At 46.7% G+C, this 12858-nt stretch overlaps 1 protein-coding gene across 3 annotated transcripts in view; it reads right to left on the bottom strand.

Moving 5' to 3' along the window:
- RAB3C (RAB3C, member RAS oncogene family) overlaps window positions 1–12858 on the bottom strand; it is a 509886-nt gene that overhangs the window by 195752 nt on the left and 301276 nt on the right. The window lies entirely within an intron of this gene.

Below are 12858 nucleotides of genomic sequence, written 5' to 3'. Positions count from 1 at the left end.
CAATATATATAAGTATAATTTAGACAGGGAGATATTTTTTAGCATATTCTTTTTGTAAAAAAAAGTAAATTTAGAGGTAGAACTACAAAAACAATCATGGCCTATTGCTAAACTCGCCAGTAAATCCTGGCGAAAAATATATATGAGAAGTTTCAGACAATTTTCATGATAATACAATGATACATAAGGTTCCCATTAATTTTCAATAGAGGTTGGAAAAGTTTGAAAAAAAAGGAAAAGTAGACTGCGAAAAAATAAATAAAATCGAAAAACTTACATACACACAGACAATACTTAAAAATGCGAAAAGTATCGAAAATCGAAATTTATCTAATTTTTTAACGCAAAAAACTGTTGATACACAGGGGTATATTCAATTGAAGTTGAAAGCTGCCGTCTGTCGAAAAGACGGCAGTTTTCGACTTTATTAGGCCGGAAGGCGTTCCGACCTATTCAAGCTACAGTAACCCCAAATTATTCGTCAAGTCGAGGAATTCGACATGTCGAAAAGCACGTGGATCGGCGGAATAGCTGCCGATCCACGTGCTTGTGTCGAAAACGGGGACAAAAAATCTGACTTTAAAAAAGGTTGAAGTGAGATGCGGGAGCAGAGACCGGGAGAGCCGCGGGCAGCCAGATGGCGAGAGCAGCGCCGGAGGATGTCACAGCGGCCGCTCACAGCAGCGTCCACCCAGCTCCAGCAAGCGAGACCTCGCTTGCTGGAGCCGTGTGGACGCTGCCGTGAGCGGTGGCTGTGATGCGGGGATGGGGAGAGGAAGGACGGGGAGAGGCAGGGAGACGGGGGGGGGGGGGGGAGAGCCGCGGGCAGACGGGAGAGAGCAGCGCTACAGCAGCGGCTATATAGCGCTGCTCCCCCCCCTCGTCCGTCTGCCTGCGGCTCTCCCCCATCTAAGCTCCCACATCTCAATTCGACTTTTTTAAAAGTTGAATGGAGATGACATTGAATAGCCCAGGTCGGATCCATTCCGACAAATGAATGTCGGAGTGGATCCGACTTCAATTGAATATACCCGATAGGCTGAATCTGATATATTTGTTCTGTTGTAGTATTAGTATTCTTATTTAGGGGTATATTTACTAGGGATGAGCGGGTTCGGTTCCTCGGAATCCGAACCCGCCCGAACTTCAGTTTTTTTTACACGGGGCCGAGCGACTCGGATCTTCCCGCCTTGCTCGGTTAACCCGAGCGCGCCCGAACGTCATCATCCCGCTGTCGGATTCTCGCGAGGCTCGGATTCTATTGCGAGACTCGGATTCTATATAAGGAGCCGCGCGTCGCCGCCATTTTCACACGTGCATTGAGATTCATAGGGAGAGGACGTGGCTGGCGTCCTCTCCGTTTATAGAGAAGAGAATGAGACAGTAGAGAGAGACACAGTAGTAATTTTGGGGAGCATTAGGAGGAGTACTAGTAGTTACTTGCTGAAGTGATAGATAGTGTGACTGTATTATCTGACTTGTGGGGGAGACACTGACAGTGGGGAGCAGTTAGAGTCTGAGAGCAGGACTCAGGAGTACATATAACGTACAGTGCACACTTTTGCTGCCAGAGTGCCACACTGCCATTGTGACCACACTGACCACCAGTATAATATATATTGTGATTGTCTGCTTAGGAGTACTACTTGCAAGTTGCTGATAGTGTGACCAGTGACCTGACCACCAGTTTAATAATCACCACCAGTGAGTTTAATATATATATATATATATATATATAATTGTATATAATATATATATAATATTGTATACCACCTACCCGTGGTTTTTTTTTTTCTTTCTTCTTTATACATACTACTATAGTAGCTTACTGTAGCAGTCTGCGGTGCTGCTGAGCTGACAGTGTCCAGCAGGTCCGTCATCAGTCATTACATAATAAATATATATACCTGTCCGGCTGCAGTACTAGTGATATTATATATATATATATATATTGATTTCATCTCATTATCATCCAGTCTATATTAGCAGCAGACACAGTACGGTAGTCCACGGCTGTAGCTACCTCTGTGTCGGCAGTCGCTCGTCCATCCATAATTGTATACCACCTACCCGTGGTTTTTTTTTTTCTTTCTTCTTTATACATACTACTATAGTAGCTTACTGTAGCAGTCTGCGGTGCTGCTGAGCTGACAGTGTCCAGCAGGTCCGTCATCAGTCATTACATAATAAATATATATACCTGTCCGGCTGCAGTACTAGTGATATTATATATATATATATTGATTTCATCTCATTATCATCCAGTCTATATTAGCAGCAGACACAGTACGGTAGTCCACGGCTGTAGCTACCTCTGTGTCGGCAGTCGCTCGTCCATTCATAATTGTATACCACCTACCCGTGTTTTTTTTTTTTCCTTTCTTCTTTATACATACTACTATAGTAGCTTACTGTAGCAGTCTGCGGTGCTGCTGAGCTGACAGTGTCCAGCAGGTCCGTCATCAGTCATTACATAATAAATATATCTACCTGTCCGGCTGCAGTACTAGTAATATTATATATATATATATTGATTTCATCTCATTATCATCCAGTCTATATTAGCAGCAGACACAGTACGGTAGTCCACGGCTGTAGCTACCTCTGTGTCGGCAGTCGCTTGTCCATCCATAATTGTATACCACCTACCCGTGGTTTTTTTTTTTCTTTCTTCTTTATACATACTACTATAGTAGCTTACTGTAGCAGTCTGCGGTGCTGCTGAGCTGACAGTGTCCAGCAGGTCCGTCATCAGTCATTACATAATAAATATATCTACCTGTCCGGCTGCAGTACTAGTGTGATATAATATATATTGATTTCATCTCATTATCATCCAGTCTATATTAGCAGCAGACACAGTACGGTAGTCCACGGCTGTAGCTACCTCTGTGTCGGCAGTCGCTCGTCCATCCATAATTGTATACCACCTACCCGTGGTTTTTTTTTTCTTTCTTCTTTATACATACTACTATAGTAGCTTACTGTAGCAGTCTGCGGTGCTGCTGAGCTGACAGTGTCCAGCAGGTCCGTCATCAGTCATTACATAATAAATATATCTACCTGTCCGGCTGCAGTACTAGTGTGATATAATATATATTGATTTCATCTCATTATCATCCAGTCTATATTAGCAGCAGACACAGTACGGTAGTCCACGGCTGTAGCTACCTCTGTGTCTTTTAGTTGTGCCTATTAAAATATGGAGAACAAAAATGTTGAGGTTCCAAAATTAGGGAAAGATCAAGATCCACTTCCACCTCGTGCTGAAGCTGCTGCCACTAGTCATGGCCGAGACGATGAAATGCCAGCAACGTCGTCTGCCAAGGCCGATGCCCAATGTCATAGTACAGAGCATGTAAAATCCAAAACACCAAATATCAGTAAAAAAAGGACTCCAAAATCTAAAATAAAATTGTCGTCGGAGAAGCGTAAACTTGCCAATATGCCATTTACCACACGGAGTGGCAAGGAACGGCTGAGGCCCTGGCCTATGTTCATGGCTAGTGGTTCAGCTTCACATGAGGATGGAAGCACTCAGCCTCTCGCTAGAAAACTGAAAAGACTCAAGCTGGCAAAAGCACCGCAAAGAACTGTGCGTTCTTCGAAATCCCAAATCCACAAGGAGAGTCCAATTGTGTCGGTTGCGATGCCTGACCTTCCCAACACTGGACGTGAAGAGCATGCGCCTTCCACCATTTGCACGCCCCCTGCAAGTGCTGGAAGGAGCACCCGCAGTCCAGTTCCTGATAGTCAGATTGAAGATGTCAGTGTTGAAGTACACCAGGATGAGGAGGATATGGGTGTTGCTGGCGCTGGGGTGGAAATTGACAAGGAGGATTCTGATGGTGAGGTGGTTTGTTTAAGTCAGGCACCCGGGGAGACACCTGTTATCCGTTGGAGGAATAGGGCCGTTGACATGCCTGGTGAAAATACCAAAAAAATCAGCTCTTCGGTGTGGAAGTATTTCACCAGAAATGCGGACAACATTTGTCAAGCCGTGTGTTGCCTTTGTCAAGCTGTAATAAGTAGGGGTAAGGACGTTAACCACCTCGGAACATCCTCCCTTATACGTCACCTGCAGCGCATTCATAATAAGTCAGTGACAAGTTCAAAAACTTTGGGCGACAGCGGAAGCAGTCCACTGACCAGTAAATCCCTTCCTCTTGTAACCAAGCTCACGCAAACCACCCCACCAACTCCCTCAGTGTCAATTTCCTCCTTCCCCAGGAATGCCAATAGTCCTGCAGGCCATGTCACTGGCAATTCTGACGAGTCCTCTCCTGCCTGGGATTCCTCCGATGCATCCTTGCGTGTAACGCCTACTGCTGCTGGCGCTGCTGTTGTTGCTGCTGGGAGTCGATGGTCATCCCAGAGGGGAAGTCGTAAGCCCACTTTTACTACTTCCACCAAGCAATTGACTGTCCAACAGTCCTTTGCGAGGAAGATGAAATATCACAGCAGTCATCCTGTTGCAAAGCGGATAACTGAGGCCTTGACAACTATGTTGGTGTTAGACGTGCGTCCGGTATCCGCCGTTAGTTCACAGGGAACTAGACAATTTCTTGAGGTAGTGTGCTCCCGTTACCAAATACCATCTAGGTTCCACTTCTCTAGGCAGGCGATACCGAGAATGTACACGGACGTCAGAAAAAGACTCACCAGTGTCCTAAAAAATGCAGTTGTACCCAATGTCCACTTAACCACGGACATGTGGACAAGTGGAGCAGGGCAGGGTCAGGACTATATGACTGTGACAGCCCACTGGGTAGATGTATGGACTCCCGCCGCAAGAACAGCAGCGGCGGCACCAGTAGCAGCATCTCGCAAACGCCAACTCTTTCCTAGGCAGGCTACGCTTTGTATCACCGGTTTCCAGAATACGCACACAGCTGAAAACCTCTTACGGCAACTGAGGAAGATCATCGCGGAATGGCTTACCCCAATTGGACTCTCCTGTGGATTTGTGGCATCGGACAACGCCAGCAATATTGTGTGTGCATTAAATATGGGCAAATTCCAGCACGTCCCATATTTTGCACATACCTTGAATTTGGTGGTGCAGAATTTTTTTAAAAACGACAGGGGCGTGCAAGAGATGCTGTCGGTGGCCAGAAGAATTGCGGGACACTTTCGGCGTACAGGCACCACGTACAGAAGACTGGAGCACCACCAAAAACGCCTGAACCTGCCCTGCCATCATCTGAAGCAAGAAGTGGTAACGAGGTGGAATTCAACCCTCTATTTGCTTCAGAGGTTGGAGGAGCAGCAAAAGGCCATTCAAGCCTATACAATTGAGCACGATATAGGAGGTGGAATGTACCTGTCTCAAGCGCAGTGGAGAATGATTTCAACGTTGTGCAAGGTTCTGCAACCTTTTGAACTTGCCACACGTGAAGTCAGTTCAGACACTGCCAGCCTGAGTCAGGTCATTCCCCTCATCAGACTTTTGCAGAAGAAGCTGGAGGCATTGAAGGAGGAGCTAAAAGGGAGCGATTCCGCTAGGCATGTGGGACTTGTGGATGGAGCCCTTAATTCGCTTAACAAGGATTCACGTGTGGTCAATCTGTTGAAATCAGAGCACTACATTTTGGCCACCGTGCTCGATCCTAGATTTAAAACCTACCTTGGATCTCTCTTTCCGGCAGACACAAGTCTGCTGGGGTTCAAAGACCTGCTGGTGACAAAATTGTCAAGTCAAGCGGAACGCGACGTGTCAACATCTCCTCCTTCACATTCTCCCGCAACTGGGGGTGCGAGGAAAAGGCTCAGAATTCCGAGCCCACCCGCTGGCGGTGATGCAGGGCAGTCTGGAGCGACTGCTGATGCTGACATCTGGTCCGGACTGAAGGATCTGACAACGATTACGGACATGTCGTCTACTGTCACTGCATATGATTCTCTCACCATTGAAAGAATGGTGGAGGATTATATGAGTGACCGCATCCAAGTAGGCACGTCAGACAGTCCGTACTTATACTGGCAGGAAAAAGAGGCAATTTGGAGGCCCTTGCACAAACTGGCTTTATTCTACCTAAGTTGCCCTCCCACAAGTGTGTACTCCGAAAGAGTGTTTAGTGCCGCCGCTCACCTTGTCAGCAATCTGCGTACGAGGTTACTTCCAGAAAATGTGGAGAAGATGATGTTCATTAAAATGAATTATAATCAATTCCTCCGTGGAGACATTGACCAGCAGCAATTGCCTCCAGAAAGTACACAGGGAGCTGAGATGGTGGATTCCAGTGGGGACGAATTGATAATCTGTGAGGAGCGGGATGTACACGGTGATATATCGGAGGATGATGATGAGGTGGACATCTTGCCTCTGTAGAGCCAGTTTGTGCAAGGAGAGATTAATTGCTTCTTTTTCGGTGGGGGTCCAAACCAACTCGTCATTTCAGTCACAGTCGTGTGGCAGACCCTGTCACTGAAATGATGGGTTGGTTAAAGTGTGCATGTCCTGTTTATACAACATAAGGGTGGGTGGGAGGGCCCAAGGACAATTCCATCTTGCACCTCTTTTTTCTTTCATTTTTCTTTGCGTCATGTGCTGTTTGGGGAGTGTTTTTTGGAAGGGCCATCCTGCGTGACACTGCAGTGCCACTCCTAGATGGGCCAGGTGTTTGTGTCGGCCACTAGGGTCGCTTATCTTACTCACACAGCTACCTCATTGCGCCTCTTTTTTTCTTCTTTGCGTCATGTGCTGTTTGGGGAGTGTTTTTTGGAAGGGCCATCCTGCGTGACACTGCAGTGCCACTCCTAGATGGGCCAGGTGTTTGTGTCGGCCACTAGGGTCGCTTAGCTTACTCACACAGCTACCTCATTGCGCCTCTTTTTTTCTTATTTGCGTCATGTGCTGTTTGGGGAGTGTTTTTTGGAAGGGCCATCCTGCGTGACACTGCAGTGCCACTCCTAGATGGGCCAGGTGTTTGTGTCGGCCACTAGGGTCGCTTATCTTACTCACACAGCTACCTCATTGCGCCTCTTTTTTTCTTCTTTGCGTCATGTGCTGTTTGGGGAGTGTTTTTTGGAAGGGCCATCCTGCGTGACACTGCAGTGCCACTCCTAGATGGGCCAGGTGTTTGTGTCGGCCACTAGGGTCGCTTATCTTACTCACACAGCTACCTCATTGCGCCTCTTTTTTTCTTCTTTGCGTCATGTGCTGTTTGGGGAGTGTTTTTTGGAAGGGCCATCCTGCGTGACACTGCAGTGCCACTCCTAGATGGGCCAGGTGTTTGTGTCGGCCACTAGGGTCGCTTAGCTTACTCACACAGCTACCTCATTGCGCCTCTTTTTTTCTTCTTTGCGTCATGTGCTGTTTGGGGAGTGTTTTTTGGAAGGGCCATCCTGCGTGACACTGCAGTGCCACTCCTAGATGGGCCAGGTGTTTGTGTCGGCCACTAGGGTCGCTTAGCTTACTCACACAGCTACCTCATTGCGCCTCTTTTTTTCTTCTTTGCGTCATGTGCTGTTTGGGGAGTGTTTTTTGGAAGGGCCATCCTGCGTGACACTGCAGTGCCACTCCTAGATGGGCCAGGTGTTTGTGTCGGCCACTAGGGTCGCTTAGCTTACTCACACAGCTACCTCATTGCGCCTCTTTTTTTCTTCTTTGCGTCATGTGCTGTTTGGGGAGTGTTTTTTGGAAGGGCCATCCTGCGTGACACTGCAGTGCCACTCCTAGATGGGCCAGGTGTTTGTGTCGGCCACTAGGGTCGCTTAGCTTACTCACACAGCTACCTCATTGCGCCTCTTTTTTTCTTCTTTGCGTCATGTGCTGTTTGGGGAGTGTTTTTTGGAAGGGCCATCCTGCGTGACACTGCAGTGCCACTCCTAGATGGGCCAGGTGTTTGTGTCGGCCACTAGGGTCGCTTAGCTTACTCACACAGCTACCTCATTGCGCCTCTTTTTTTCTTTGCGTCATGTGCTGTTTGGGGAGTGTTTTTTGGAAGGGCCATCCTGCGTGACACTGCAGTGCCACTCCTAGATGGGCCAGGTGTTTGTGTCGGCCACTAGGGTCGCTTAGCTTAGTCATCCAGCGACCTCGGTGCAAATTTTAGGACTAAAAATAATATTGTGAGGTGTGAGGTATTCAGAATAGACTGAAAATGAGTGGAAATTATGGTTTTTGAGGTTAATAATACTTTGGGATCAAAATGACCCCCAAATTCTATGATTTAAGCTGTTTTTTAGGGTTTTTTGAAAAAAACACCCGAATCCAAAACACACCCGAATCCGACAAAAAAAATTCGGTGAGGTTTTGCCAAAACGCGGTCGAACCCAAAACACGGCCGCGGAACCAAACCCAAACCCAAAACACAAAACCCGAAAAATTTCAAGTGCACATCCCTAATATTTACTGAGCCTGGGAGAGAGATAAAGTGGAGAAAGACAAAGAGAGATAAAGTACCAACCAAATAAGCTCCTAGCTGCCGTGTTACAGTCTGTGTTTGAAAAATGACAGTTACTGTAGGAGCTGATTGGCTGCCACGTTATCTCCCTCCAATAATTAGTAGGGCCTTAGTATTTATTAGCCATATCCTAATTGTATAGTTATGTATATCCAAAATGTAATGTTGAGCTCAGGGCTCATATACTTGATGTTTGTTGCATTTTACTGAATTGGTATGTATTTAAAAAAAAAAAAAACACCCTGAATTTTCCATTTTAGTTTCCTCAGACTTTATGCTACTAGAAATGGCATCAGTGAACATGGACAGGTGTTTGTAGATAGAGCAGACGTTTCACACTACGCCAAAAGGCAACCTCTACTAGAATTCTCCAGAGACTCTGAAAGACCCTCGCTGCACAGCTTTGGCACTTAAGGCCCATACACACTGGGCGATGTTGAGCTGAGAGCAGGTCACTTTTGGTGTGTTGAGCTGCTTTCAGCTCAAACCCGTGTGTATGGGCAAGCGATGAGCGGTGAGCGCTGATGCGCGCCCCTGCTTCATCACTGGCAGCCGCCGTTCATCTGCTGGTATTACCAGTAGATGAACGGCGGGGTGAGAGGCTTTCCATAGTGTCCTGCTATGGAAAGCCGCTCACCCCCGCTGACATCGCTGGGCAGGGGGGAAAGCGCTCAGTGTGTATGCACCTTAAGACAAGCCTAGAGAGATTCAAGGAGTTAGAAAAAGTTGCAAAAAAATACACCTCTTTGAAGCACTTGGTAATTTTAAATGATTTCTAATTAGAAAAATGATCTCATTAGCGATATATACACTATACTTAGAATTGAACTGACTCTCATACTTGAACCCCCCTCCCTATAGGCATATCCATAATGGATGCAGGGTGTGCAGTGCACACGGGACCCTGTGTAAAGAGGGACTCATGTGCTGCTCACGATGCGCAACGAATAGACCTCAAGGTGTGCCCAGCAGGGGGCACTATACCTGCTGCTGGAGGCCATCTTTCGGATGATATTTGCGGTCTTTGGTGCATTCTCCATTTTTCTCAAAATATCACACAAAATACAGTCGCCGCTGCACATGGGGCCCTGTGTCAAGTGGGACCCATGATGCTCACCATGCCCCCACTATAGACCTCACTGTGTGCAGAGCAGGGGCCTCTATACCTGCTGCTGGCGGACACCTTTCAGGTGATATTTCCAATCTTTGTTCGTCGAAAAACTTGTTAATTTTTCTGAAAATATCACACATTGGGGAGAGATGAGGAGAGAGATAAAGTACCATGTTACAGGCTGTGATTGAAAAATGACAGGAGCTGATTGATTGGTACTTTATCTCTCTCCACTTTGGCCAGACGTACTAAGCCTTAAAAAGTGATAAAGTTAAGTGATAAAGTGCCAGACAATCAGCTGCTAACTGTCATGTTACAGGCTGTACTTGAAGTTGGCAATTTATCTCTCTCCAGTTTATCACTTTTGAAGGCTTATTAAGGGGCCTCTTTACTAAGCCTTGGACGGAAATAAAGTGGACAGAGATAAAGTACAGTCAGGAGCTGATTGGCTGCTACTTTATTTCTCTCCACTATATCTCTCTCCAAGGCTTAGTAAATAGCCCTCTATATCTGGTCCATATGTCTCCCCAAGGCTTAGTACATCTCCCCCCACCTTCCCCAATAATACATACCTCCCAACTTTTCATCCTGCTGGGTCGGGACTCACAAAAAAGGGGCATGGCCACGGTAGAGCGGGTGCGGCCACACGCCGAGGACCGGTTTTCCGTTGTTGTTTTTTTTTTTTGGGGGGGGCAGCGCTCTCCGAGCAGCTGAGCAGCTCTGTGCTCCCGTCCCAGTGTTGAATAGATGCCGTGTGGGTGCGCACGGTATCTTTCAGAGTTCACTCGCTGCTTTGCAGAGCAGAGCAGCGGGTGATCAAAGGCTCCCACACTACTGCCGGCGGGAGGGACAGCGGGACTGTATCTGAATAGAGGGACTGTCAGGCTGGAATCGGGACAGTTGGGAGGTATGTACCATAAGATGGTCGCCACTGCACATGGACCCCTAGAGCTTCCATACTCACAAAACAGAAAGAAACATTCTGTAAATGACCCTCATCTTTAAGTTTTTCAATGAAAAAGCAGAGTCATCCTATTATTTAAAACACGTTGCTTACCAGCCCCATAATAAATAAAAATCCAGTTAATCCCTATGTCTGCACATTTATCATTGCAGACATATGCAAAGGCAATTAAATGATTTATGGCCCTCATTCCGAGTTGATCGGTCGCAAGGCGAATTTAGCAGAGTTACACACGCTAAGCCGCCGCCTACTGGGAGTGAATCTTAGCTTCTTAAAATTGCGACCGATGTATTCGCAATATTGCGAGCACAAACTACTTAGCAGTTTTAGAGTAGCTCCAGACTTACTCTGCCTGTGCGATCAGTTCAGTGCTTGTCGTTCCTGGTTTGACGTCACAAACACACCCAGCGTTCGCCCAACCACTCCCCCGTTTCTCCGGCCACTACTGCGTTTTTTCCGGAAACGGTAGCGTTTTCAGCCACACGCCCATAAAACGCCGTGTTTCCGCCCAGTAACACCCATTTCCTGTCAATCACATTACGTTCGCCGGAGCGATGAGAAAGCCGTGAGTAAAAATACTTTCTTCATAGCAAAGATACTTGGCGCAGTCGCAGTGCGAATATTGCGCATGCGCACTAAGCGGAATTTCACTGCGATGCGATGAAAAATACCGAGCGAACGACTCGGAATGAGGGCCTATATGAAGTAATTTGCTCAGGAAAAAATCACATTACACAGCATTCCAAAATACATAATGACGGTTAAAAGCAGTAGAGCAAAATGTTTTGACACATTACATTAGATGTCGGCTTACAATAGATAATGCAGCCTCTCACTGTCATCTGCAATGACAAGTTCTGGATTACAGTGAAATGAAAACAGCCGTTCCATCGTGGCACATGAAAGACAGCCATCACAATACAGATATATGCTCTTTAAATAAACCCAAATTCTCATTTACAGCTATCTCTTTATGCATTTAGATGCTTGCTGTAGCTGTTATTTTTCAAGGATAAGAATCTGTGGTTTAATATTTGATTACTTTTCTTCAGGCAATAACCACCCCGTTACAATAAAGGAGGGACGTACGAGAATACAGTCACGATTTCCTGTGTGCCTGTAAGGGATTGCTTAATGAAAAAAGAAAACTTCTCCCAAATAAAAAAAGAGGAGCGTGACTTGATTTTTAGCCATTGGGTCTGATTTGGGGATTGGCAATTAAGTCCTGTAACAGAGAGCAGAAAGTTAAAGTCTCTGAAATGCAGTAAGAGCGATCTTGTAATTGTTTTCCCAGCATGGTATCTTCCATTATGTGTTGTATTGTTCTAACTTTGAGACTTATACATTTCATTTGAAGTGATCAAATTTCCTTTATGTCCTCTGGCAGAACAACACTAGGGTGCTCAAGGCTCCTTTCGACTACTGTGGAAGGAAAGTTATTTACTGGGATCAACCCTGAGTGCAATTTTACAAAGTCAGTAGTGTCATCTAATACTGTGATGTAATATTTTATACATACTTACCTACTCTCCCGGAAGCTGCGGGAGGCTCCCGTTTTTTGGGGTAGCCCCCCGCATCCCCGGAAGAGTGGGCAGGTCTCCCGCATCCTGCTCGCACCCTAGTGATGCGAGCAGGATGGAGAGATATAACCTCCCGCGGGTCCGTCAGGTGGAGAAGAGGTTAAAATGATGCAAATCGCGTCATTTTAGCCCCGCCCCATTCCCGCGGACAAGCGAATCGCGGCATTTCCCGATGCAGGGGGGGAGGGGGCTTAGTGATGTCACAGTCCGGCCCCGCCCCCCGAAGACACGTGCAGCATCTCCTCTCCGGGCTTCTCCCGGAGAGGAAAAATACAATGTAGGTAAGTATGATTTTATATTATACACATGATCACAAATGTCTTTATACAATATTTGCAATGTTTCCTTTAGGGGTTAACACAATAAGATGCATGGGGCTACTAACTCGTGAGCATGCTACGTAAAGCTGCCCATGGGAGAACCAGCTGATCCTCAGATCTATGCTACAGCCCTGTGTGTTTGCCCCTGCGACATGTTGATCGTCATAGCAAAGCAGATGCTTACAGGAAACTGCAGGTGCTTGAATTGAGAAAAATTGTTGGGGATAAGGGGTATATGTGGTATAAACACAGTCTTACCTGCGCCACATCTGCCTCTATTAAGTTCCCCTGCAGAACAGTTCCTTTAAGTCGGGTTCCATTGCATAACTTGGGCGGAGACAAGTTCCGCAGAAGGTGTGTGGTAGTTAGGTTGCGGGAGGGCTTAGGTAGGCTGTGGGAGGGTTTAAATAGGCAGCAGGGGGCTTAGGCTGCGGGGGTGGATGGGGGAGAGAGTCGGGCTGCGGGCGGGTAGTCA

Source organism: Pseudophryne corroboree, chromosome 1, assembly GCF_028390025.1.
Source record: "Pseudophryne corroboree isolate aPseCor3 chromosome 1, aPseCor3.hap2, whole genome shotgun sequence".
In the NCBI taxonomy this organism is placed as follows: Eukaryota; Metazoa; Chordata; class Amphibia; order Anura; family Myobatrachidae; genus Pseudophryne; species Pseudophryne corroboree.
The sequence above is the reverse complement of the archived record's forward strand: the minus strand, read 5'-3'. Positions and strand labels throughout refer to the sequence as shown.